Genomic DNA, 27,105 nt, shown 5'->3' with positions numbered 1-27,105 from the left:
TACAAGAATAGGTGTATGGAGGTATTCCTTTTTTTTTATTAATACATTAGGTACATCTGCATTTGTGCAGCTACCCTAGACTACATGAAGGGGGAGTACAGTGTCAAAAAGCTAGTTACGTGATGCTAAAAATTCCCCATCACACAGGATGGTTAGCCCATTTTGAATGAACAGCATGTTAAAATTTATGAATGCGTCTGTGGGGTTGACCGCTGAATGTAATGGACTTGAGTCGAGGACGGGTTGGTCCTGGGACCTCTGTTTAATATATATATAAATGATTTAGATTCAGGTTTGAGTAGCAACATTTGCAAATTTGCCGATGATACGAAAATCGGTAGGGAAATTAATTCGGAGGAGGACTCACTATCACTTCAAGTTCATCTAGATAGGGTTTTGAAATGGTCAAAGGATTGGCAGATGCAGTTTAATGCTGATAAATGTAAAGTTCTGAGGTTAGGTAATGATGATAGAGTTACAAGATACGAGCTAGATGGTGTTGAGATTGCGAAAGGGATCTGGGAGTTATGATTAGTAAGAATTTAAAACAAAAGGATCAATGCATAAATGTTCGTAATAAGGCAAATCGGACACTTGGATTTATTAATCGCAGCGTTAGTAACAAGACACCTGGTGTGGTTCTCAAGCTATATCTTGCTCTAGTTAGGCCCCATTTAGATTATGCAGTTCAGTTTTGGTCGCCATATTGTAAAATGGATATAAATTCACTTGAACGTGTCCAGCGTAGGATGACTAAGTTAATTCCCCAAATTAGAAATCTTCCATATGAAGAAAGATTAACAAAGCTTAAGTTGCATTCACTGGAAAGGCGAAGTGTTAGGGGTGACATGATAGAGGTTTACAAGTGGGTGAATGGACATAACAAAGGGGATATTAATAGGGTATTAAAAGTATCAACACAAGACAGAACTCGAAACAATGGGTATAAATTGGATAAGTTTAGATTTAGGAAAGACTTGGGTAAATACTAGTTCAGTAACAGGGTTGTTGATTTGTGGAACCAATTACCACATAACGTGCTGGAGGTGGGGTCCCTCGATTGTTTCAAGAGCGGGTTGGACAAGTATATGAGTGGGATTGGGTGGTTATAAATAGGAGCTGCCTCGTAATGGGCCAATAGGCCTTCTGCAGTTGCCTTTGTTCTTATATCTTGCTCTGGTTAGGCCCCATTTAGATTATGCAGTTCAGTTTTGGTCGCAATACTATAGAATGGATATAAATCCACTTGAACGTGTTCAGCGTAAGATGACTAAGTTAATTCCCCAAATTAGAAATCTTTCATATGAAGAAAGATTAACAAAGCTTAAATTGCATTCACTGGAAAGGTGAAGAGTTTGGGGTGACATGATAGAGGTTTACAAGTGGGTGAATGGACATAACAAAGGGGATATTAATAGGGTATTAAAAGTATCAACACTAGACAGAACACGAAACAATGGGTATAAATTGGATAAGTTTAGATTTAGGAAAGACTTGGGTAAATACTGGTTCAGTAACAGGGTTGTTGATTTGTGGAACCAATTGCCATGTAACATTGTGGAGGTGGGGTCTCTCGATTGTTTCAAGCATGGGTTGGACGTGTATGAGTGGGATTGGGTGGTTATAAATAGGAGCTGTCTCGTATGGGCCAATAGGCCTTCTGCAGTTGCCTTTGTTCTATGTTCTTATGTTTACAAGTGGATTGATGGACACAACAAACGGAATAATAATAGGGTATTAAAAGTATCAACACAAGACAGAACACGAAACAATGGGTATAAATTGGATAAATTTAGATTTAGGAAAGACTTGGGTAAATACTGGTTCGGTAACAGGGTTGTTGATTTGTGGAACCAATTACCGCATAACGTGGTGGAGGTGGGGTTCCTCGATTGTTTCAAGCGCGGGATGGACATGTTTATGAGTGGGATTGGGTGGTTATAGATAGGAGCTGCCTCGTAAGGGCCAATAGGCCTTTTGCAGTTGCCTTTGTTCTTATGTTCTTATAATTAATAGGAGCTGCCTCGTACGGGCCAATAGGCCTTCTGCAGTTATCTCTGTTTTTATGTTCATATGCTCTCATAATCTTGCTCCTCCTCCCCACCCCTCTTCTATCCCTCACTGACACCTGACTCCTACCCTCTTCTCTAGGACACTAATAAATACGCCTCCATCTTAAACATGGGCTCACCATTTGGTCACCACTTGGTCCGGGAGACATCTCCCGTCACGCTGGGTGCAGTTGCGCCTCCACAGATCTCCAGTATCATCTTTTGATGGTATCGACTGGTAATGGCTCGAAAGGGCCACCACTTACGGGCTATTCATGCCCGTGCCACCTCTTGGGTGGCTTAATCTTCATCAATCAATCAATCAGAATATGTACAGACATCTCCCGTCACGCAGGGTGCAGTCGCACCTCCACAGATCTCCAGTATCATCTATTGATACTGGAAATGGCTCAAAAGGGCCACCACTTATGGGCTATTCATGCCCAAGCCACCTTTTGGGTGGCTTAATCTTCTCTCTCTCTCTCTCTCTTCCTCATCACCACCGGGAGACATCTCCCGTCACGCTGGGTGCAGTCGCACCTCCACAGGTCTCCAGTATCATCTATTGATACTGGTGATGGCTCAAAAGGGCCACCACTTACGGCTTCATCTTCATCTTAACATATTCACAAGGGAAACATCTCCCATCATGCAGGGTGCATTCGCACCTCCACAGATCTCCAGTATCAGCTCTTGATACTGGTAATGGCTTAAAAGGGCCACCACTTACGGGCTATTCATGCCCGTGCCACCTTTTGGGTGGCTTAATCTTCATCAATCAATCAAACATGGGCTCTGTAATCAGTAGGCGACATGGCCAACCGCACGATCAGGGAAGCCCGGGCCACTCACGGCACAAACCCCCAGTATTTAGTTGAGAAAATTATAAGAACTAGGATATACGACTCTAGGTACTGGAAAGAAGAATGCTTTGCCCTCTCGGCGGAATTACTAGTCGACAAAGCAATAGCCCTCAGGTGTATTGGTGGTGTTCACGGAGCCAACAGCAAACCCACGCCATTCCTATGTCTCGTGCTAAAGATGCTCCAGATCCAACCTGAGACTGACATAATTATAGAATTCATCACACAAGAGGATTTTAAGTATGCTCGTGCTTTGGGGGCATTTTACTTGAGGCTTGTATGTGGATCACTGAATTGTTACAAGTACCTGGAACCTCTCCTTAATGACTTTAGAAAACTACGCGTTATTGACCGTTCCGGCCAGTTCCAGTTTACTCACATGGATGAATATATTGATTGTTTATTAAGAGATGAATGTTCATGTGATATAATTTTACCGAGGATCCAAAAGAGACCGATTCATGAAGTCAACAACGAGCTTAAAGGACGAGTATCCGTATTAAATGATGATTTGGACAACCACGAGAGGGAAAGTGATGAGGAGGACATCTTTCCTCCACCAAGACCAAGAAATGATCCAGTAGAGCCATCCCGAACAACACTCTGTGACGACCAGGATGGCAGAGGCCACTCTCGCTCCCCACACCGAGGCCTTCCATGTGACAAAGAAAGAGAAAAGCTTCGCAGAAGTCACTCACAGGAGACAGATCATGAAAGAGGGAAGGAAAGGTCGAGAAAGAGACATCGCAGCAGATCAGAACAACGTCAGCGACGAGGATCTCCAGCCCATCTTCCCCATCACCGAAAAAATCGTGGAGAAAGAGAATCAAATAGAGAGAGAGGAAGGGATTGGAATCGTTGTGAACGCAAAGGAAAACAATATCGCAGTGGACGTAGTAAATGAGATACCTTTTTGAGGATGTGGTAGGAGCTGACAGTGCTCCGTTTGACTTGCAACATCACAAATATCTCACTGCCCTCTCATGAGTTGACCTCACACTTGACTGCCGCCTCATATGAACCTCAAGCTTCCTGTGTTATCATTATACACGAAGCCTTCTTTGGACTCTTGTATGTATTTGAAGACCTGTATTCACGTTTCTGTCTTATAAGAACTATGTATTAATAAACAAGTACTTCAATAAACACTGTTGTAATAAATGAATGCTATTATTTACCATCCCAAAGAATAATATGTACCTTTATTCAAGTACAAATAAAATATTTAAATATCTTAGCGCCTGGTGCTTGGAGAGTAGCTGTGATTAGGGTCTTCATCTGGATGAAAAATGTGAAAACCATCTTAAATGTGTTTTTTGATGTTTTTGACGTTGGTCGCAGAAAGGTGACATTTATATAAAGTCGTTTTTAACATAAATTACGTTAATTTCAGTCACTCAATTCATGGACCTTTGGTGCAAACGTATAACTAATGTTTTTAAAATCATCGCCAGCAAATGTTTTTAAACGTTTCTATTTTAAATTAAGTAAAAATGCTTAATGTATGTGGGTGGTTTTGTGCATGTGTGGGGTTGTGCTGGTCTGTGTGTGTGCGTGTACTTTTGATGTGTATGTTAAAGTGCAAATATGTAAGCACTACCATTACAAGAATAGGTGTATGGAGGTATTCCTTTTTTTTATTAATACATTAGGTACATCTGCATTTGTGCAGCTACCCTAGACTACATGAAGGGGGAGTACAGTGTCAAAAAGCTAGTTACGTGATGCTAAAAATTCCCCATCACACTGGATGGTTAGCCCATTTTGAATGAACAGCATGTTAAAATTTATGAATGCGTCTGTGGGGTTGACCGCTGAATGTAATGGACTTGAGTCGAGGACGGGTTGGTCCTGGGACCTCTGTTGTTTAATATATATATAAATGATTTAGATTCAGGTTTGAGTAGCAACATTTGCAAATTTGCCGATGATACGAAAATCGGTAGGGAAATTAATTCGGAGGAGGACTCACTATCACTTCAAGTTCATCTAGATAGGGTTTTGAAATGGTCAAAGGATTGGCAGATGCAGTTTAATGCTGATAAATGTAAAGTTCTGAGGTTAGGTAATGATGATAGAGTTACAAGATACGAGCTAGATGGTGTTGAGATTGCGAAAGGGATCTGGGAGTTATGATTAGTAAGAATTTAAAACAAAAGGATCAATGCATAAATGTTCGTAATAAGGCAAATCGGACACTTGGATTTATTAATCGCAGCGTTAGTAACAAGACACCTGGTGTGGTTCTCAAGCTATATCTTGCTCTAGTTAGGCCCCATTTAGATTATGCAGTTCAGTTTTGGTCGCCATATTGTAAAATGGATATAAATTCACTTGAACGTGTCCAGCGTAGGATGACTAAGTTAATTCCCCAAATTAGAAATCTTCCATATGAAGAAAGATTAACAAAGCTTAAGTTGCATTCACTGGAAAGGCGAAGTGTTAGGGGTGACATGATAGAGGTTTACAAGTGGGTGAATGGACATAACAAAGGGGATATTAATAGGGTATTAAAAGTATCAACACAAGACAGAACTCGAAACAATGGGTATAAATTGGATAAGTTTAGATTTAGGAAAGACTTGGGTAAATACTAGTTCAGTAACAGGGTTGTTGATTTGTGGAACCAATTACCACATAACGTGCTGGAGGTGGGGTCCCTCGATTGTTTCAAGAGCGGGTTGGACAAGTATATGAGTGGGATTGGGTGGTTATAAATAGGAGCTGCCTCGTAATGGGCCAATAGGCCTTCTGCAGTTGCCTTTGTTCTTATATCTTGCTCTGGTTAGGCCCCATTTAGATTATGCAGTTCAGTTTTGGTCGCAATACTATAGAATGGATATAAATCCACTTGAACGTGTTCAGCGTAAGATGACTAAGTTAATTCCCCAAATTAGAAATCTTTCATATGAAGAAAGATTAACAAAGCTTAAATTGCATTCACTGGAAAGGTGAAGAGTTTGGGGTGACATGATAGAGGTTTACAAGTGGATGAATGGACATAACAAAGGGGATATTAATAGGGTATTAAAAGTATCAACACTAGACAGAACACGAAACAATGGGTATAAATTGGATAAGTTTAGATTTAGGAAAGACTTGGGTAAATACTGGTTCAGTAACAGGGTTGTTGATTTGTGGAACCAATTGCCACGTAACATTGTGGAGGTGGGGTCTCTCGATTGTTTCAAGCATGGGTTGGACGTGTATGAGTGGGATTGGGTGGTTATAAATAGGAGCTGTCTCGTATGGGCCAATAGGCCTTCTGCAGTTGCCTTTGTTCTATGTTCTTATGTTTACAAGTGGATTGATGGACACAACAAACGGAATAATAATAGGGTATTAAAAGTATCAACACAAGACAGAACACGAAACAATGGGTATAAATTGGATAAATTTAGATTTAGGAAAGACTTGGGTAAATACTGGTTCGGTAACAGGGTTGTTGATTTGTGGAACCAATTACCGCATAACGTGGTGGAGGTGGGGTTCCTCGATTGTTTCAAGCGCGGGATGGACATGTTTATGAGTGGGATTGGGTGGTTATAGATAGGAGCTGCCTCGTAAGGGCCAATAGGCCTTTTGCAGTTGCCTTTGTTCTTATGTTCTTATAAATTCTTATAAATAGGAGCTGCCTCGTACGGGCCAATAGGCCTTCTGCAGTTATCTCTGTTTTTATGTTCATATGCTCTCATAATCTTGCTCCTCCTCCCCACCCCTCTTCTATCCCTCACTGACACCTGACTCCTACCCTCTTCTCTAGGACACTAATAAATACGCCTCCATCTTAAACATGGGCTCACCATTTGGTCACCACTTGGTCCGGGAGACATCTCCCGTCACGCTGGGTGCAGTTGCGCCTCCACAGATCTCCAGTATCATCTTTTGATACTGGTAATGGCTCGAAAGGGCCACCACTTACGGGCTATTCATGCCCGTGCCACCTCTTGGGTGGCTTAATCTTCATCAATCAATCAATCAGAATATGTACAGACATCTCCCGTCACGCAGGGTGCAGTCGCACCTCCACAGATCTCCAGTATCATCTATTGATACTGGAAATGGCTCAAAAGGGCCACCACTTATGGGCTATTCATGCCCAAGCCACCTTTTGGGTGGCTTAATCTTCTCTCTCTCTCTCTCTCTTCCTCATCACCACCGGGAGACATCTCCCGTCACGCTGGGTGCAGTCGCACCTCCACAGGTCTCCAGTATCATCTATTGATACTGGTGATGGCTCAAAAGGGCCACCACTTACGGCTTCATCTTCATCTTAACATATTCACAAGGGAAACATCTCCCATCATGCAGGGTGCATTCGCACCTCCACAGATCTCCAGTATCAGCTCTTGATACTGGTAATGGCTTAAAAGGGCCACCACTTACGGGCTATTCATGCCCGTGCCACCTTTTGGGTGGCTTAATCTTCATCAATCAATCAAACATGGGCTCTGTAATCAGTAGGCGACATGGCCAACCGCACGATCAGGGAAGCCCGGGCCACTCACGGCACAAACCCCCAGTATTTAGTTGAGAAAATTATAAGAACTAGGATATACGACTCTAGGTACTGGAAAGAAGAATGCTTTGCCCTCTCGGCGGAATTACTAGTCGACAAAGCAATAGCCCTCAGGTGTATTGGTGGTGTTCACGGAGCCAACAGCAAACCCACGCCATTCCTATGTCTCGTGCTAAAGATGCTCCAGATCCAACCTGAGACTGACATAATTATAGAATTCATCACACAAGAGGATTTTAAGTATGCTCGTGCTTTGGGGGCATTTTACTTGAGGCTTGTATGTGGATCACTGAATTGTTACAAGTACCTGGAACCTCTCCTTAATGACTTTAGAAAACTACGCGTTATTGACCGTTCCGGCCAGTTCCAGTTTACTCACATGGATGAATATATTGATTGTTTATTAAGAGATGAATGTTCATGTGATATAATTTTACCGAGGATCCAAAAGAGACCGATTCATGAAGTCAACAACGAGCTTAAAGGACGAGTATCCGTATTAAATGATGATTTGGACAACCACGAGAGGGAAAGTGATGAGGAGGACATCTTTCCTCCACCAAGACCAAGAAATGATCCAGTAGAGCCATCCCGAACAACACTCTGTGACGACCAGGATGGCAGAGGCCACTCTCGCTCCCCACACCGAGGCCTTCCATGTGACAAAGAAAGAGAAAAGCTTCGCAGAAGTCACTCACAGGAGACAGATCATGAAAGAGGGAAGGAAAGGTCGAGAAAGAGACATCGCAGCAGATCAGAACAACGTCAGCGACGAGGATCTCCAGCCCATCTTCCCCATCACCGAAAAAATCGTGGAGAAAGAGAATCAAATAGAGAGAGAGGAAGGGATTGGAATCGTTGTGAACGCAAAGGAAAACAATATCGCAGTGGACGTAGTAAATGAGATACCTTTTTGAGGATGTGGTAGGAGCTGACAGTGCTCCGTTTGACTTGCAACATCACAAATATCTCACTGCCCTCTCATGAGTTGACCTCACACTTGACTGCCGCCTCATATGAACCTCACACTTGACTGCCGCCTCATATGAACCTCAAGCTTCCTGTGTTATCATTATACACGAAGCCTTCTTTGGACTCTTGTATGTATTTGAAGACCTGTATTCACGTTTCTGTCTTATAAGAACTATGTATTAATAAACAAGTACTTCAATAAACACTGTTGTAATAAATGAATGCTATTATTTACCATCCCAAAGAATAATATGTACCTTTATTCAAGTACAAATAAAATATTTAAATATCTTAGCGCCTGGTGCTTGGAGAGTAGCTGTGATTAGGGTCTTCATCTGGATGAAAAATGTGAAAACCATCTTAAATGTGTTTTTTGATGTTTTTGACGTTGGTCGCAGAAAGGTGACATTTATATAAAGTCGTTTTTAACATAAATTACGTTAATTTCAGTCACTCAATTCATGGACCTTTGGTGCAAACGTATAACTAATGTTTTTAAAATCATCGCCAGCAAATGTTTTTAAACGTTTCTATTTTAAATTAAGTAAAAATGCTTAATGTATGTGGGTGGTTTTGTGCATGTGTGGGGTTGTGCTGGTCTGTGTGTGTGCGTGTACTTTTGATGTGTATGTTAAAGTGCAAATATGTAAGCACTACCATTACAAGAATAGGTGTATGGAGGTATTCCTTTTTTTTATTAATACATTAGGTACATCTGCATTTGTGCAGCTACCCTAGACTACATGAAGGGGGAGTACAGTGTCAAAAAGCTAGTTACGTGATGCTAAAAATTCCCCATCACACTGGATGGTTAGCCCATTTTGAATGAACAGCATGTTAAAATTTATGAATGCGTCTGTGGGGTTGACCGCTGAATGTAATGGACTTGAGTCGAGGACGGGTTGGTCCTGGGACCTCTGTTGTTTAATATATATATAAATGATTTAGATTCAGGTTTGAGTAGCAACATTTGCAAATTTGCCGATGATACGAAAATCGGTAGGGAAATTAATTCGGAGGAGGACTCACTATCACTTCAAGTTCATCTAGATAGGGTTTTGAAATGGTCAAAGGATTGGCAGATGCAGTTTAATGCTGATAAATGTAAAGTTCTGAGGTTAGGTAATGATGATAGAGTTACAAGATACGAGCTAGATGGTGTTGAGATTGCGAAAGGGATCTGGGAGTTATGATTAGTAAGAATTTAAAACAAAAGGATCAATGCATAAATGTTCGTAATAAGGCAAATCGGACACTTGGATTTATTAATCGCAGCGTTAGTAACAAGACACCTGGTGTGGTTCTCAAGCTATATCTTGCTCTAGTTAGGCCCCATTTAGATTATGCAGTTCAGTTTTGGTCGCCATATTGTAAAATGGATATAAATTCACTTGAACGTGTCCAGCGTAGGATGACTAAGTTAATTCCCCAAATTAGAAATCTTCCATATGAAGAAAGATTAACAAAGCTTAAATTGCATTCACTGGAAAGGTGAAGAGTTTGGGGTGACATGATAGAGGTTTACAAGTGGGTGAATGGACATAACAAAGGGGATATTAATAGGGTATTAAAAGTATCAACACTAGACAGAACACGAAACAATGGGTATAAATTGGATAAGTTTAGATTTAGGAAAGACTTGGGTAAATACTGGTTCAGTAACAGGGTTGTTGATTTGTGGAACCAATTGCCACGTAACATTGTGGAGGTGGGGTCTCTCGATTGTTTCAAGCATGGGTTGGACGTGTATGAGTGGGATTGGGTGGTTATAAATAGGAGCTGTCTCGTATGGGCCAATAGGCCTTCTGCAGTTGCCTTTGTTCTATGTTCTTATGTTTACAAGTGGATTGATGGACACAACAAACGGAATAATAATAGGGTATTAAAAGTATCAACACAAGACAGAACACGAAACAATGGGTATAAATTGGATAAATTTAGATTTAGGAAAGACTTGGGTAAATACTGGTTCGGTAACAGGGTTGTTGATTTGTGGAACCAATTACCGCATAACGTGGTGGAGGTGGGGTTCCTCGATTGTTTCAAGCGCGGGATGGACATGTTTATGAGTGGGATTGGGTGGTTATAGATAGGAGCTGCCTCGTAAGGGCCAATAGGCCTTTTGCAGTTGCCTTTGTTCTTATGTTCTTATAAATTCTTATAAATAGGAGCTGCCTCGTACGGGCCAATAGGCCTTCTGCAGTTATCTCTGTTTTTATGTTCATATGCTCTCATAATCTTGCTCCTCCTCCCCACCCCTCTTCTATCCCTCACTGACACCTGACTCCTACCCTCTTCTCTAGGACACTAATAAATACGCCTCCATCTTAAACATGGGCTCACCATTTGGTCACCACTTGGTCCGGGAGACATCTCCCGTCACGCTGGGTGCAGTTGCGCCTCCACAGATCTCCAGTATCATCTTTTGATACTGGTAATGGCTCGAAAGGGCCACCACTTACGGGCTATTCATGCCCGTGCCACCTCTTGGGTGGCTTAATCTTCATCAATCAATCAATCAGAATATGTACAGACATCTCCCGTCACGCAGGGTGCAGTCGCACCTCCACAGATCTCCAGTATCATCTATTGATACTGGAAATGGCTCAAAAGGGCCACCACTTATGGGCTATTCATGCCCAAGCCACCTTTTGGGTGGCTTAATCTTCTCTCTCTCTCTCTCTCTTCCTCATCACCACCGGGAGACATCTCCCGTCACGCTGGGTGCAGTCGCACCTCCACAGGTCTCCAGTATCATCTATTGATACTGGTGATGGCTCAAAAGGGCCACCACTTACGGCTTCATCTTCATCTTAACATATTCACAAGGGAAACATCTCCCATCATGCAGGGTGCATTCGCACCTCCACAGATCTCCAGTATCAGCTCTTGATACTGGTAATGGCTTAAAAGGGCCACCACTTACGGGCTATTCATGCCCGTGCCACCTTTTGGGTGGCTTAATCTTCATCAATCAATCAAACATGGGCTCTGTAATCAGTAGGCGACATGGCCAACCGCACGATCAGGGAAGCCCGGGCCACTCACGGCACAAACCCCCAGTATTTAGTTGAGAAAATTATAAGAACTAGGATATACGACTCTAGGTACTGGAAAGAAGAATGCTTTGCCCTCTCGGCGGAATTACTAGTCGACAAAGCAATAGCCCTCAGGTGTATTGGTGGTGTTCACGGAGCCAACAGCAAACCCACGCCATTCCTATGTCTCGTGCTAAAGATGCTCCAGATCCAACCTGAGACTGACATAATTATAGAATTCATCACACAAGAGGATTTTAAGTATGCTCGTGCTTTGGGGGCATTTTACTTGAGGCTTGTATGTGGATCACTGAATTGTTACAAGTACCTGGAACCTCTCCTTAATGACTTTAGAAAACTACGCGTTATTGACCGTTCCGGCCAGTTCCAGTTTACTCACATGGATGAATATATTGATTGTTTATTAAGAGATGAATGTTCATGTGATATAATTTTACCGAGGATCCAAAAGAGACCGATTCATGAAGTCAACAACGAGCTTAAAGGACGAGTATCCGTATTAAATGATGATTTGGACAACCACGAGAGGGAAAGTGATGAGGAGGACATCTTTCCTCCACCAAGACCAAGAAATGATCCAGTAGAGCCATCCCGAACAACACTCTGTGACGACCAGGATGGCAGAGGCCACTCTCGCTCCCCACACCGAGGCCTTCCATGTGACAAAGAAAGAGAAAAGCTTCGCAGAAGTCACTCACAGGAGACAGATCATGAAAGAGGGAAGGAAAGGTCGAGAAAGAGACATCGCAGCAGATCAGAACAACGTCAGCGACGAGGATCTCCAGCCCATCTTCCCCATCACCGAAAAAATCGTGGAGAAAGAGAATCAAATAGAGAGAGAGGAAGGGATTGGAATCGTTGTGAACGCAAAGGAAAACAATATCGCAGTGGACGTAGTAAATGAGATACCTTTTTGAGGATGTGGTAGGAGCTGACAGTGCTCCGTTTGACTTGCAACATCACAAATATCTCACTGCCCTCTCATGAGTTGACCTCACACTTGACTGCCGCCTCATATGAACCTCAAGCTTCCTGTGTTATCATTATACACGAAGCCTTCTTTGGACTCTTGTATGTATTTGAAGACCTGTATTCACGTTTCTGTCTTATAAGAACTATGTATTAATAAACAAGTACTTCAATAAACACTGTTGTAATAAATGAATGCTATTATTTACCATCCCAAAGAATAATATGTACCTTTATTCAAGTACAAATAAAATATTTAAATATCTTAGCGCCTGGTGCTTGGAGAGTAGCTGTGATTAGGGTCTTCATCTGGATGAAAAATGTGAAAACCATCTTAAATGTGTTTTTTGATGTTTTTGACGTTGGTCGCAGAAAGGTGACATTTATATAAAGTCGTTTTTAACATAAATTACGTTAATTTCAGTCACTCAATTCATGGACCTTTGGTGCAAACGTATAACTAATGTTTTTAAAATCATCGCCAGCAAATGTTTTTAAACGTTTCTATTTTAAATTAAGTAAAAATGCTTAATGTATGTGGGTGGTTTTGTGCATGTGTGGGGTTGTGCTGGTCTGTGTGTGTGCGTGTACTTTTGATGTGTATGTTAAAGTGCAAATATGTAAGCACTACCATTACAAGAATAGGTGTATGGAGGTATTCCTTTTTTTTATTAATACATTAGGTACATCTGCATTTGTGCAGCTACCCTAGACTACATGAAGGGGGAGTACAGTGTCAAAAAGCTAGTTACGTGATGCTAAAAATTCCCCATCACACTGGATGGTTAGCCCATTTTGAATGAACAGCATGTTAAAATTTATGAATGCGTCTGTGGGGTTGACCGCTGAATGTAATGGACTTGAGTCGAGGACGGGTTGGTCCTGGGACCTCTGTTGTTTAATATATATATAAATGATTTAGATTCAGGTTTGAGTAGCAACATTTGCAAATTTGCCGATGATACGAAAATCGGTAGGGAAATTAATTCGGAGGAGGACTCACTATCACTTCAAGTTCATCTAGATAGGGTTTTGAAATGGTCAAAGGATTGGCAGATGCAGTTTAATGCTGATAAATGTAAAGTTCTGAGGTTAGGTAATGATGATAGAGTTACAAGATACGAGCTAGATGGTGTTGAGATTGCGAAAGGGATCTGGGAGTTATGATTAGTAAGAATTTAAAACAAAAGGATCAATGCATAAATGTTCGTAATAAGGCAAATCGGACACTTGGATTTATTAATCGCAGCGTTAGTAACAAGACACCTGGTGTGGTTCTCAAGCTATATCTTGCTCTAGTTAGGCCCCATTTAGATTATGCAGTTCAGTTTTGGTCGCCATATTGTAAAATGGATATAAATTCACTTGAACGTGTCCAGCGTAGGATGACTAAGTTAATTCCCCAAATTAGAAATCTTCCATATGAAGAAAGATTAACAAAGCTTAAGTTGCATTCACTGGAAAGGCGAAGTGTTAGGGGTGACATGATAGAGGTTTACAAGTGGGTGAATGGACATAACAAAGGGGATATTAATAGGGTATTAAAAGTATCAACACAAGACAGAACTCGAAACAATGGGTATAAATTGGATAAGTTTAGATTTAGGAAAGACTTGGGTAAATACTAGTTCAGTAACAGGGTTGTTGATTTGTGGAACCAATTACCACATAACGTGCTGGAGGTGGGGTCCCTCGATTGTTTCAAGAGCGGGTTGGACAAGTATATGAGTGGGATTGGGTGGTTATAAATAGGAGCTGCCTCGTAATGGGCCAATAGGCCTTCTGCAGTTGCCTTTGTTCTTATATCTTGCTCTGGTTAGGCCCCATTTAGATTATGCAGTTCAGTTTTGGTCGCAATACTATAGAATGGATATAAATCCACTTGAACGTGTTCAGCGTAAGATGACTAAGTTAATTCCCCAAATTAGAAATCTTTCATATGAAGAAAGATTAACAAAGCTTAAATTGCATTCACTGGAAAGGTGAAGAGTTTGGGGTGACATGATAGAGGTTTACAAGTGGGATGAATGGACATAACAAAGGGGATATTAATAGGGTATTAAAAGTATCAACACTAGACAGAACACGAAACAATGGGTATAAATTGGATAAGTTTAGATTTAGGAAAGACTTGGGTAAATACTGGTTCAGTAACAGGGTTGTTGATTTGTGGAACCAATTGCCACGTAACATTGTGGAGGTAGGGGTCTCTCGATTGTTTCAAGCATGGGTTGGACGTGTATGAGTGGGATTGGGTGGTTATAAATAGGAGCTGTCTCGTATGGGCCAATAGGCCTTCTGCAGTTGCCTTTGTTCTATGTTCTTATGTTTACAAGTGGATTGATGGACACAACAAACGGAATAATAATAGGGTATTAAAAGTATCAACACAAGACAGAACACGAAACAATGGGTATAAATTGGATAAATTTAGATTTAGGAAAGACTTGGGTAAATACTGGTTCGGTAACAGGGTTGTTGATTTGTGGAACCAATTACCGCATAACGTGGTGGAGGTGGGGTTCCTCGATTGTTTCAAGCGCGGGATGGACATGTTTATGAGTGGGATTGGGTGGTTATAGATAGGAGCTGCCTCGTAAGGGCCAATAGGCCTTTTGCAGTTGCCTTTGTTCTTATGTTCTTATAAATTCTTATAAATAGGAGCTGCCTCGTACGGGCCAATAGGCCTTCTGCAGTTATCTCTGTTTTTATGTTCATATGCTCTCATAATCTTGCTCCTCCTCCCCACCCCTCTTCTATCCCTCACTGACACCTGACTCCTACCCTCTTCTCTAGGACACTAATAAATACGCCTCCATCTTAAACATGGGCTCACCATTTGGTCACCACTTGGTCCGGGAGACATCTCCCGTCACGCTGGGTGCAGTTGCGCCTCCACAGATCTCCAGTATCATCTTTTGATACTGGTAATGGCTCGAAAGGGCCACCACTTACGGGCTATTCATGCCCGTGCCACCTCTTGGGTGGCTTAATCTTCATCAATCAATCAATCAGAATATGTACAGACATCTCCCGTCACGCAGGGTGCAGTCGCACCTCCACAGATCTCCAGTATCATCTATTGATACTGGAAATGGCTCAAAAGGGCCACCACTTATGGGCTATTCATGCCCAAGCCACCTTTTGGGTGGCTTAATCTTCTCTCTCTCTCTCTCTCTTCCTCATCACCACCGGGAGACATCTCCCGTCACGCTGGGTGCAGTCGCACCTCCACAGGTCTCCAGTATCATCTATTGATACTGGTGATGGCTCAAAAGGGCCACCACTTACGGCTTCATCTTCATCTTAACATATTCACAAGGGAAACATCTCCCATCATGCAGGGTGCATTCGCACCTCCACAGATCTCCAGTATCAGCTCTTGATACTGGTAATGGCTTAAAAGGGCCACCACTTACGGGCTATTCATGCCCGTGCCACCTTTTGGGTGGCTTAATCTTCATCAATCAATCAAACATGGGCTCTGTAATCAGTAGGCGACATGGCCAACCGCACGATCAGGGAAGCCCGGGCCACTCACGGCACAAACCCCCAGTATTTAGTTGAGAAAATTATAAGAACTAGGATATACGACTCTAGGTACTGGAAAGAAGAATGCTTTGCCCTCTCGGCGGAATTACTAGTCGACAAAGCAATAGCCCTCAGGTGTATTGGTGGTGTTCACGGAGCCAACAGCAAACCCACGCCATTCCTATGTCTCGTGCTAAAGATGCTCCAGATCCAACCTGAGACTGACATAATTATAGAATTCATCACACAAGAGGATTTTAAGTATGCTCGTGCTTTGGGGGCATTTTACTTGAGGCTTGTATGTGGATCACTGAATTGTTACAAGTACCTGGAACCTCTCCTTAATGACTTTAGAAAACTACGCGTTATTGACCGTTCCGGCCAGTTCCAGTTTACTCACATGGATGAATATATTGATTGTTTATTAAGAGATGAATGTTCATGTGATATAATTTTACCGAGGATCCAAAAGAGACCGATTCATGAAGTCAACAACGAGCTTAAAGGACGAGTATCCGTATTAAATGATGATTTGGACAACCACGAGAGGGAAAGTGATGAGGAGGACATCTTTCCTCCACCAAGACCAAGAAATGATCCAGTAGAGCCATCCCGAACAACACTCTGTGACGACCAGGATGGCAGAGGCCACTCTCGCTCCCCACACCGAGGCCTTCCATGTGACAAAGAAAGAGAAAAGCTTCGCAGAAGTCACTCACAGGAGACAGATCATGAAAGAGGGAAGGAAAGGTCGAGAAAGAGACATCGCAGCAGATCAGAACAACGTCAGCGACGAGGATCTCCAGCCCATCTTCCCCATCACCGAAAAAATCGTGGAGAAAGAGAATCAAATAGAGAGAGAGGAAGGGATTGGAATCGTTGTGAACGCAAAGGAAAACAATATCGCAGTGGACGTAGTAAATGAGATACCTTTTTGAGGATGTGGTAGGAGCTGACAGTGCTCCGTTTGACTTGCAACATCACAAATATCTCACTGCCCTCTCATGAGTTGACCTCACACTTGACTGCCGCCTCATATGAACCTCAAGCTTCCTGTGTTATCATTATACACGAAGCCTTCTTTGGACTCTTGTATGTATTTGAAGACCTGTATTCACGTTTCTGTCTTATAAGAACTATGTATTAATAAACAAGTACTTCAATAAACACTGTTGTAATAAATGAATGCTATTATTTACCATCCCAAAGAATAATATGTACCTTTATTCAAGTACAAATAAAATATTTAAATATCTTAGCGCCTGGTGCTTGGAGAGTAGCTGTGATTAGGGTCTTCATCTGGATGAAAAATGTGAAAACCATCTTAAATGTGTTTTTTGATGTTTTTGACGTTGGTCGCAGAAAGGTGACATTTATATAAAGTCGTTTTTAACATAAATTACGTTAATTTCAGTCACTCAATTCATGGACCTTTGGTGCAAACGTATAACTAATGTTTTTAAAATCATCGCCAGCAAATGTTTTTAAACGTTTCTATTTTAAATTAAGTAAAAATGCTTAATGTATGTGGGTGGTTTTGTGCATGTGTGGGGTTGTGCTGGTCTGTGTGTGTGCGTGTACTTTTGATGTGTATGTTAAAGTGCAAATATGTAAGCACTACCATTACAAGAATAGGTGTATGGAGGTATTCCTTTTTTTTATTAATACATTAGGTACATCTGCATTTGTGCAGCTACCCTAGACTACATGAAGGGGGAGTACAGTGTCAAAAAGCTAGTTACGTGATGCTAAAAATTCCCCATCACACTGGATGGTTAGCCCATTTTGAATGAACAGCATGTTAAAATTTATGAATGCGTCTGTGGGGTTGACCGCTGAATGTAATGGACTTGAGTCGAGGACGGGTTGGTCCTGGGACCTCTGTTGTTTAATATATATATAAATGATTTAGATTCAGGTTTGAGTAGCAACATTTGCAAATTTGCCGATGATACGAAAATCGGTAGGGAAATTAATTCGGAGGAGGACTCACTATCACTTCAAGTTCATCTAGATAGGGTTTTGAAATGGTCAAAGGATTGGCAGATGCAGTTTAATGCTGATAAATGTAAAGTTCTGAGGTTAGGTAATGATGATAGAGTTACAAGATACGAGCTAGATGGTGTTGAGATTGCGAAAGGGATCTGGGAGTTATGATTAGTAAGAATTTAAAACAAAAGGATCAATGCATAAATGTTCGTAATAAGGCAAATCGGACACTTGGATTTATTAATCGCAGCGTTAGTAACAAGACACCTGGTGTGGTTCTCAAGCTATATCTTGCTCTAGTTAGGCCCCATTTAGATTATGCAGTTCAGTTTTGGTCGCCATATTGTAAAATGGATATAAATTCACTTGAACGTGTCCAGCGTAGGATGACTAAGTTAATTCCCCAAATTAGAAATCTTCCATATGAAGAAAGATTAACAAAGCTTAAGTTGCATTCACTGGAAAGGCGAAGTGTTAGGGGTGACATGATAGAGGTTTACAAGTGGGTGAATGGACATAACAAAGGGGATATTAATAGGGTATTAAAAGTATCAACACAAGACAGAACTCGAAACAATGGGTATAAATTGGATAAGTTTAGATTTAGGAAAGACTTGGGTAAATACTAGTTCAGTAACAGGGTTGTTGATTTGTGGAACCAATTACCACATAACGTGCTGGAGGTGGGGTCCCTCGATTGTTTCAAGAGCGGGTTGGACAAGTATATGAGTGGGATTGGGTGGTTATAAATAGGAGCTGCCTCGTAATGGGCCAATAGGCCTTCTGCAGTTGCCTTTGTTCTTATATCTTGCTCTGGTTAGGCCCCATTTAGATTATGCAGTTCAGTTTTGGTCGCAATACTATAGAATGGATATAAATCCACTTGAACGTGTTCAGCGTAAGATGACTAAGTTAATTCCCCAAATTAGAAATCTTTCATATGAAGAAAGATTAACAAAGCTTAAATTGCATTCACTGGAAAGGTGAAGAGTTTGGGGTGACATGATAGAGGTTTACAAGTGGATGAATGGACATAACAAAGGGGATATTAATAGGGTATTAAAAGTATCAACACTAGACAGAACACGAAACAATGGGTATAAATTGGATAAGTTTAGATTTAGGAAAGACTTGGGTAAATACTGGTTCAGTAACAGGGTTGTTGATTTGTGGAACCAATTGCCACGTAACATTGTGGAGGTAGGGGTCTCTCGATTGTTTCAAGCATGGGTTGGACGTGTATGAGTGGGATTGGGTGGTTATAAATAGGAGCTGTCTCGTATGGGCCAATAGGCCTTCTGCAGTTGCCTTTGTTCTATGTTCTTATGTTTACAAGTGGATTGATGGACACAACAAACGGAATAATAATAGGGTATTAAAAGTATCAACACAAGACAGAACACGAAACAATGGGTATAAATTGGATAAATTTAGATTTAGGAAAGACTTGGGTAAATACTGGTTCGGTAACAGGGTTGTTGATTTGTGGAACCAATTACCGCATAACGTGGTGGAGGTGGGGTTCCTCGATTGTTTCAAGCGCGGGATGGACATGTTTATGAGTGGGATTGGGTGGTTATAGATAGGAGCTGCCTCGTAAGGGCCAATAGGCCTTTTGCAGTTGCCTTTGTTCTTATGTTCTTATAAATTCTTATAAATAGGAGCTGCCTCGTACGGGCCAATAGGCCTTCTGCAGTTATCTCTGTTTTTATGTTCATATGCTCTCATAATCTTGCTCCTCCTCCCCACCCCTCTTCTATCCCTCACTGACACCTGACTCCTACCCTCTTCTCTAGGACACTAATAAATACGCCTCCATCTTAAACATGGGCTCACCATTTGGTCACCACTTGGTCCGGGAGACATCTCCCGTCACGCTGGGTGCAGTTGCGCCTCCACAGATCTCCAGTATCATCTTTTGATACTGGTAATGGCTCGAAAGGGCCACCACTTACGGGCTATTCATGCCCGTGCCACCTCTTGGGTGGCTTAATCTTCATCAATCAATCAATCAGAATATGTACAGACATCTCCCGTCACGCAGGGTGCAGTCGCACCTCCACAGATCTCCAGTATCATCTATTGATACTGGAAATGGCTCAAAAGGGCCACCACTTATGGGCTATTCATGCCCAAGCCACCTTTTGGGTGGCTTAATCTTCTCTCTCTCTCTCTCTCTTCCTCATCACCACCGGGAGACATCTCCCGTCACGCTGGGTGCAGTCGCACCTCCACAGGTCTCCAGTATCATCTATTGATACTGGTGATGGCTCAAAAGGGCCACCACTTACGGCTTCATCTTCATCTTAACATATTCACAAGGGAAACATCTCCCATCATGCAGGGTGCATTCGCACCTCCACAGATCTCCAGTATCAGCTCTTGATACTGGTAATGGCTTAAAAGGGCCACCACTTACGGGCTATTCATGCCCGTGCCACCTTTTGGGTGGCTTAATCTTCATCAATCAATCAAACATGGGCTCTGTAATCAGTAGGCGACATGGCCAACCGCACGATCAGGGAAGCCCGGGCCACTCACGGCACAAACCCCCAGTATTTAGTTGAGAAAATTATAAGAACTAGGATATACGACTCTAGGTACTGGAAAGAAGAATGCTTTGCCCTCTCGGCGGAATTACTAGTCGACAAAGCAATAGCCCTCAGGTGTATTGGTGGTGTTCACGGAGCCAACAGCAAACCCACGCCATTCCTATGTCTCGTGCTAAAGATGCTCCAGATCCAACCTGAGACTGACATAATTATAGAATTCATCACACAAGAGGATTTTAAGTATGCTCGTGCTTTGGGGGCATTTTACTTGAGGCTTGTATGTGGATCACTGAATTGTTACAAGTACCTGGAACCTCTCCTTAATGACTTTAGAAAACTACGCGTTATTGACCGTTCCGGCCAGTTCCAGTTTACTCACATGGATGAATATATTGATTGTTTATTAAGAGATGAATGTTCATGTGATATAATTTTACCGAGGATCCAAAAGAGACCGATTCATGAAGTCAACAACGAGCTTAAAGGACGAGTATCCGTATTAAATGATGATTTGGACAACCACGAGAGGGAAAGTGATGAGGAGGACATCTTTCCTCCACCAAGACCAAGAAATGATCCAGTAGAGCCATCCCGAACAACACTCTGTGACGACCAGGATGGCAGAGGCCACTCTCGCTCCCCACACCGAGGCCTTCCATGTGACAAAGAAAGAGAAAAGCTTCGCAGAAGTCACTCACAGGAGACAGATCATGAAAGAGGGAAGGAAAGGTCGAGAAAGAGACATCGCAGCAGATCAGAACAACGTCAGCGACGAGGATCTCCAGCCCATCTTCCCCATCACCGAAAAAATCGTGGAGAAAGAGAATCAAATAGAGAGAGAGGAAGGGATTGGAATCGTTGTGAACGCAAAGGAAAACAATATCGCAGTGGACGTAGTAAATGAGATACCTTTTTGAGGATGTGGTAGGAGCTGACAGTGCTCCGTTTGACTTGCAACATCACAAATATCTCACTGCCCTCTCATGAGTTGACCTCACACTTGACTGCCGCCTCATATGAACCTCAAGCTTCCTGTGTTATCATTATACACGAAGCCTTCTTTGGACTCTTGTATGTATTTGAAGACCTGTATTCACGTTTCTGTCTTATAAGAACTATGTATTAATAAACAAGTACTTCAATAAACACTTTTGTAATAAATGAATGCTATTATTTACCATCCCAAAGAATAATATGTACCTTTATTCAAGTACAAATAAAATATTTAAATATCTTAGCGCCTGGTGCTTGGAGAGTAGCTGTGATTAGGGTCTTCATCTGGATGAAAAATGTGAAAACCATCTTAAATGTGTTTTTTGATGTTTTTGACGTTGGTCGCAGAAAGGTGACATTTATATAAAGTCGTTTTTAACATAAATTACGTTAATTTCAGTCACTCAATTCATGGACCTTTGGTGCAAACGTATAACTAATGTTTTTAAAATCATCGCCAGCAAATGTTTTTAAACGTTTCTATTTTAAATTAAGTAAAAATGCTTAATGTATGTGGGTGGTTTTGTGCATGTGTGGGGTTGTGCTGGTCTGTGTGTGTGCGTGTACTTTTGATGTGTATGTTAAAGTGCAAATATGTAAGCACTACCATTACAAGAATAGGTGTATGGAGGTATTCCTTTTTTTTATTAATACATTAGGTACATCTGCATTTGTGCAGCTACCCTAGACTACATGAAGGGGGAGTACAGTGTCAAAAAGCTAGTTACGTGATGCTAAAAATTCCCCATCACACTGGATGGTTAGCCCATTTTGAATGAACAGCATGTTAAAATTTATGAATGCGTCTGTGGGGTTGACCGCTGAATGTAATGGACTTGAGTCGAGGACGGGTTGGTCCTGGGACCTCTGTTGTTTAATATATATATAAATGATTTAGATTCAGGTTTGAGTAGCAACATTTGCAAATTTGCCGATGATACGAAAATCGGTAGGGAAATTAATTCGGAGGAGGACTCACTATCACTTCAAGTTCATCTAGATAGGGTTTTGAAATGGTCAAAGGATTGGCAGATGCAGTTTAATGCTGATAAATGTAAAGTTCTGAGGTTAGGTAATGATGATAGAGTTACAAGATACGAGCTAGATGGTGTTGAGATTGCGAAAGGGATCTGGGAGTTATGATTAGTAAGAATTTAAAACAAAAGGATCAATGCATAAATGTTCGTAATAAGGCAAATCGGACACTTGGATTTATTAATCGCAGCGTTAGTAACAAGACACCTGGTGTGGTTCTCAAGCTATATCTTGCTCTAGTTAGGCCCCATTTAGATTATGCAGTTCAGTTTTGGTCGCCATATTGTAAAATGGATATAAATTCACTTGAACGTGTCCAGCGTAGGATGACTAAGTTAATTCCCCAAATTAGAAATCTTCCATATGAAGAAAGATTAACAAAGCTTAAGTTGCATTCACTGGAAAGGCGAAGTGTTAGGGGTGACATGATAGAGGTTTACAAGTGGGTGAATGGACATAACAAAGGGGATATTAATAGGGTATTAAAAGTATCAACACAAGACAGAACTCGAAACAATGGGTATAAATTGGATAAGTTTAGATTTAGGAAAGACTTGGGTAAATACTAGTTCAGTAACAGGGTTGTTGATTTGTGGAACCAATTACCACATAACGTGCTGGAGGTGGGGTCCCTCGATTGTTTCAAGAGCGGGTTGGACAAGTATATGAGTGGGATTGGGTGGTTATAAATAGGAGCTGCCTCGTAATGGGCCAATAGGCCTTCTGCAGTTGCCTTTGTTCTTATATCTTGCTCTGGTTAGGCCCCATTTAGATTATGCAGTTCAGTTTTGGTCGCAATACTATAGAATGGATATAAATCCACTTGAACGTGTTCAGCGTAAGATGACTAAGTTAATTCCCCAAATTAGAAATCTTTCATATGAAGAAAGATTAACAAAGCTTAAATTGCATTCACTGGAAAGGTGAAGAGTTTGGGGTGACATGATAGAGGTTTACAAGTGGGTGAATGGACATAACAAAGGGGATATTAATAGGGTATTAAAAGTATCAACACTAGACAGAACACGAAACAATGGGTATAAATTGGATAAGTTTAGATTTAGGAAAGACTTGGGTAAATACTGGTTCAGTAACAGGGGTGTTGATTTGTGGAACCAATTGCCACGTAACATTGTGGAGGTGGGGTCTCTCGATTGTTTCAAGCATGGGTTGGACGTGTATGAGTGGGATTGGGTGGTTATAAATAGGAGCTGTCTCGTATGGGCGAATAGGCCTTCTGCAGTTGCCTTTGTTCTATGTTCTTATGTTTACAAGTGGATTGATGGACACAACAAACGGAATAATAATAGGGTATTAAAAGTATCAACACAAGACAGAACACGAAACAATGGGTATAAATTGGATAAATTTAGATTTAGGAAAGACTTGGGTAAATACTGGTTCGGTAACAGGGTTGTTGATTTGTGGAACCAATTACCGCATAACGTGGTGGAGGTGGGGTTCCTCGATTGTTTCAAGCGCGGGATGGACATGTTTATGAGTGGGATTGGGTGGTTATAGATAGGAGCTGCCTCGTAAGGGCCAATAGGCCTTTTGCAGTTGCCTTTGTTCTTATGTTCTTATAAATTCTTATAAATAGGAGCTGCCTCGTACGGGCCAATAGGCCTTCTGCAGTTATCTCTGTTTTTATGTTCATATGCTCTCATAATCTTGCTCCTCCTCCCCACCCCTCTTCTATCCCTCACTGACACCTGACTCCTACCCTCTTCTCTAGGACACTAATAAATACGCCTCCATCTTAAACATGGGCTCACCACTTGGTCCGGGAGACATCTCCCGTCACGCTGGGTGCAGTTGCGCCTCCACAGATCTCCAGTATCATCTTTTGATACTGGTAATGGCTCGAAAGGGCCACCACTTACGGGCTATTCATGCCCGTGCCACCTCTTGGGTGGCTTAATCTTCATCAATCAATCAATCAGAATATGTACAGACATCTCCCGTCACGCAGGGTGCAGTCGCACCTCCACAGATCTCCAGTATCATCTATTGATACTGGAAATGGCTCAAAAGGGCCACCACTTATGGGCTATTCATGCCCAAGCCACCTTTTGGGTGGCTTAATCTTCTCTCTCTCTCTCTCTCTTCCTCATCACCACCGGGAGACATCTCCCGTCACGCTGGGTGCAGTCGCACCTCCACAGGTCTCCAGTATCATCTATTGATACTGGTGATGGCTCAAAAGGGCCACCACTTACGGCTTCATCTTCATCTTAACATATTCACAAGGGAAACATCTCCCATCATGCAGGGTGCATTCGCACCTCCACAGATCTCCAGTATCAGCTCTTGATACTGGTAATGGCTTAAAAGGGCCACCACTTACGGGCTATTCATGCCCGTGCCACCTTTTGGGTGGCTTAATCTTCATCAATCAATCAAACATGGGCTCTGTAATCAGTAGGCGACATGGCCAACCGCACGATCAGGGAAGCCCGGGCCACTCACGGCACAAACCCCCAGTATTTAGTTGAGAAAATTATAAGAACTAGGATATACGACTCTAGGTACTGGAAAGAAGAATGCTTTGCCCTCTCGGCGGAATTACTAGTCGACAAAGCAATAGCCCTCAGGTGTATTGGTGGTGTTCACGGAGCCAACAGCAAACCCACGCCATTCCTATGTCTCGTGCTAAAGATGCTCCAGATCCAACCTGAGACTGACATAATTATAGAATTCATCACACAAGAGGATTTTAAGTATGCTCGTGCTTTGGGGGCATTTTACTTGAGGCTTGTATGTGGATCACTGAATTGTTACAAGTACCTGGAACCTCTCCTTAATGACTTTAGAAAACTACGCGTTATTGACCGTTCCGGCCAGTTCCAGTTTACTCACATGGATGAATATATTGATTGTTTATTAAGAGATGAATGTTCATGTGATATAATTTTACCGAGGATCCAAAAGAGACCGATTCATGAAGTCAACAACGAGCTTAAAGGACGAGTATCCGTATTAAATGATGATTTGGACAACCACGAGAGGGAAAGTGATGAGGAGGACATCTTTCCTCCACCAAGACCAAGAAATGATCCAGTAGAGCCATCCCGAACAACACTCTGTGACGACCAGGATGGCAGAGGCCACTCTCGCTCCCCACACCGAGGCCTTCCATGTGACAAAGAAAGAGAAAAGCTTCGCAGAAGTCACTCACAGGAGACAGATCATGAAAGAGGGAAGGAAAGGTCGAGAAAGAGACATCGCAGCAGATCAGAACAACGTCAGCGACGAGGATCTCCAGTCCATCTTCCCCATCACCGAAAAAATCGTGGAGAAAGAGAATCAAATAGAGAGAGAGGAAGGGATTGGAATCGTTGTGAACGCAAAGGAAAACAATATCGCAGTGGACGTAGTAAATGAGATACCTTTTTGAGGATGTGGTAGGAGCTGACAGTGCTCCGTTTGACTTGCAACATCACAAATATCTCACTGCCCTCTCATGAGTTGACCTCACACTTGACTGCCGCCTCATATGAACCTCAAGCTTCCTGTGTTATCATTATACACGAAGCCTTCTTTGGACTCTTGTATGTATTTGAAGACCTGTATTCACGTTTTTGTCTTATAAGAACTATGTATTAATAAACACTGTTGTAATAAATGAATGCTATTATTTACAACTCATTATTTACCATCCCAAAGAATAATATGTACCTTTATTCAAGTACAAATAAAATATTTAAATATCTTAGCGCCTGGTGCTTGGAGAGTAGCTGCGATTAGGGTCTTCATCTGGATGAAAAATGTGAAAACCATCTTAAATGTGTTTTTGACGTTGGTCGCAGAAAGGTGACATTTATATAAGGTATTTATATAAAGTCGTTTTTAACATATAAAATACGTTAATTTCAGTCACTCAATTCATGGACCTTTGGTGCAAACGTATAACTAATGTTTTTAAACGTTTCTATTTTAAATTAAGTAAAAATGCTTAATGTATGTGGGTGGTTATGTGCATGTGTGGGGTTGTTCTGGTCTGTGTGTGTGCGTGTTACTTTAACATACTTTTGATGTGTATGTTAAAGTGCAAATATGTAAGCACTACCATTACAAGAATAGGTGTATGGAGGTATTCCTTTTTTTATTAATACATTAGGTACATCTGCATTTGTGCAGCTACCCTAGACTACATGAAGGGGAGTACAGTGTCAAAAAGCTAGTTACGTGATGCTAAAAATTCCCCATCACACAGGATGGTTAGTCATACAGAGGCATATGATAAGTAGTCTGCACTAACAGACTCTGGGTTCGTTATGAGGATATCATGAACACAAGAGTGAATAAGGTAGCAGTGATACGAAAAGTCCCCATCTCGCAGGATGGTTAGTCATACAGGGCCATATATTCAGTAGCCGGCATGGAAGCAAGTCGACGAAGAACTCTGTAGGGTAAGGCAGGTCCTATTCAACAACGGCTTCTCCAATGGTTTCGTCGAAGACATCATAAGAAGGAAAGTGAAACGCCATGCAACCTCTGAAGAGACAACTAACACAACACCTATACCCCCTATTAGACTATTTTACAGGAACTTCTTTTCCACAGCTCATA

At 41.8% G+C, this 27,105-nt stretch overlaps 6 pseudogenes; all 6 read left to right on the top strand.

Annotated features, from left to right (window-relative positions):
* The first annotated feature begins 2,713 nt into the window (after positions 1-2,713).
* Positions 2,714-3,818, top strand: LOC138364032 (pre-mRNA-splicing factor 38A pseudogene; annotated as a pseudogene).
* Positions 3,819-7,232: 3,414 nt separating this feature from the next.
* Positions 7,233-8,337, top strand: LOC138364031 (pre-mRNA-splicing factor 38A pseudogene; annotated as a pseudogene).
* A 2,926-nt stretch (positions 8,338-11,263) lies between these two features.
* LOC123747917 (pre-mRNA-splicing factor 38A pseudogene) lies at positions 11,264-12,368 on the top strand (annotated as a pseudogene).
* A 3,416-nt stretch (positions 12,369-15,784) lies between these two features.
* On the top strand, positions 15,785-16,889 carry LOC123747919 (pre-mRNA-splicing factor 38A pseudogene; annotated as a pseudogene).
* A 3,415-nt stretch (positions 16,890-20,304) lies between these two features.
* On the top strand, positions 20,305-21,409 carry LOC123752134 (pre-mRNA-splicing factor 38A pseudogene; annotated as a pseudogene).
* A 3,403-nt stretch (positions 21,410-24,812) lies between these two features.
* On the top strand, positions 24,813-25,917 carry LOC123772932 (pre-mRNA-splicing factor 38A pseudogene; annotated as a pseudogene).
* Positions 25,918-27,105: the final 1,188 nt, after the last annotated feature.

This window comes from Procambarus clarkii, chromosome 12, assembly GCF_040958095.1.
Source record: "Procambarus clarkii isolate CNS0578487 chromosome 12, FALCON_Pclarkii_2.0, whole genome shotgun sequence".
Lineage (NCBI taxonomy): Eukaryota > Metazoa > Arthropoda > Malacostraca > Decapoda > Cambaridae > Procambarus > Procambarus clarkii.
This window is presented reverse-complemented; position numbering and strand designations above follow the sequence as displayed.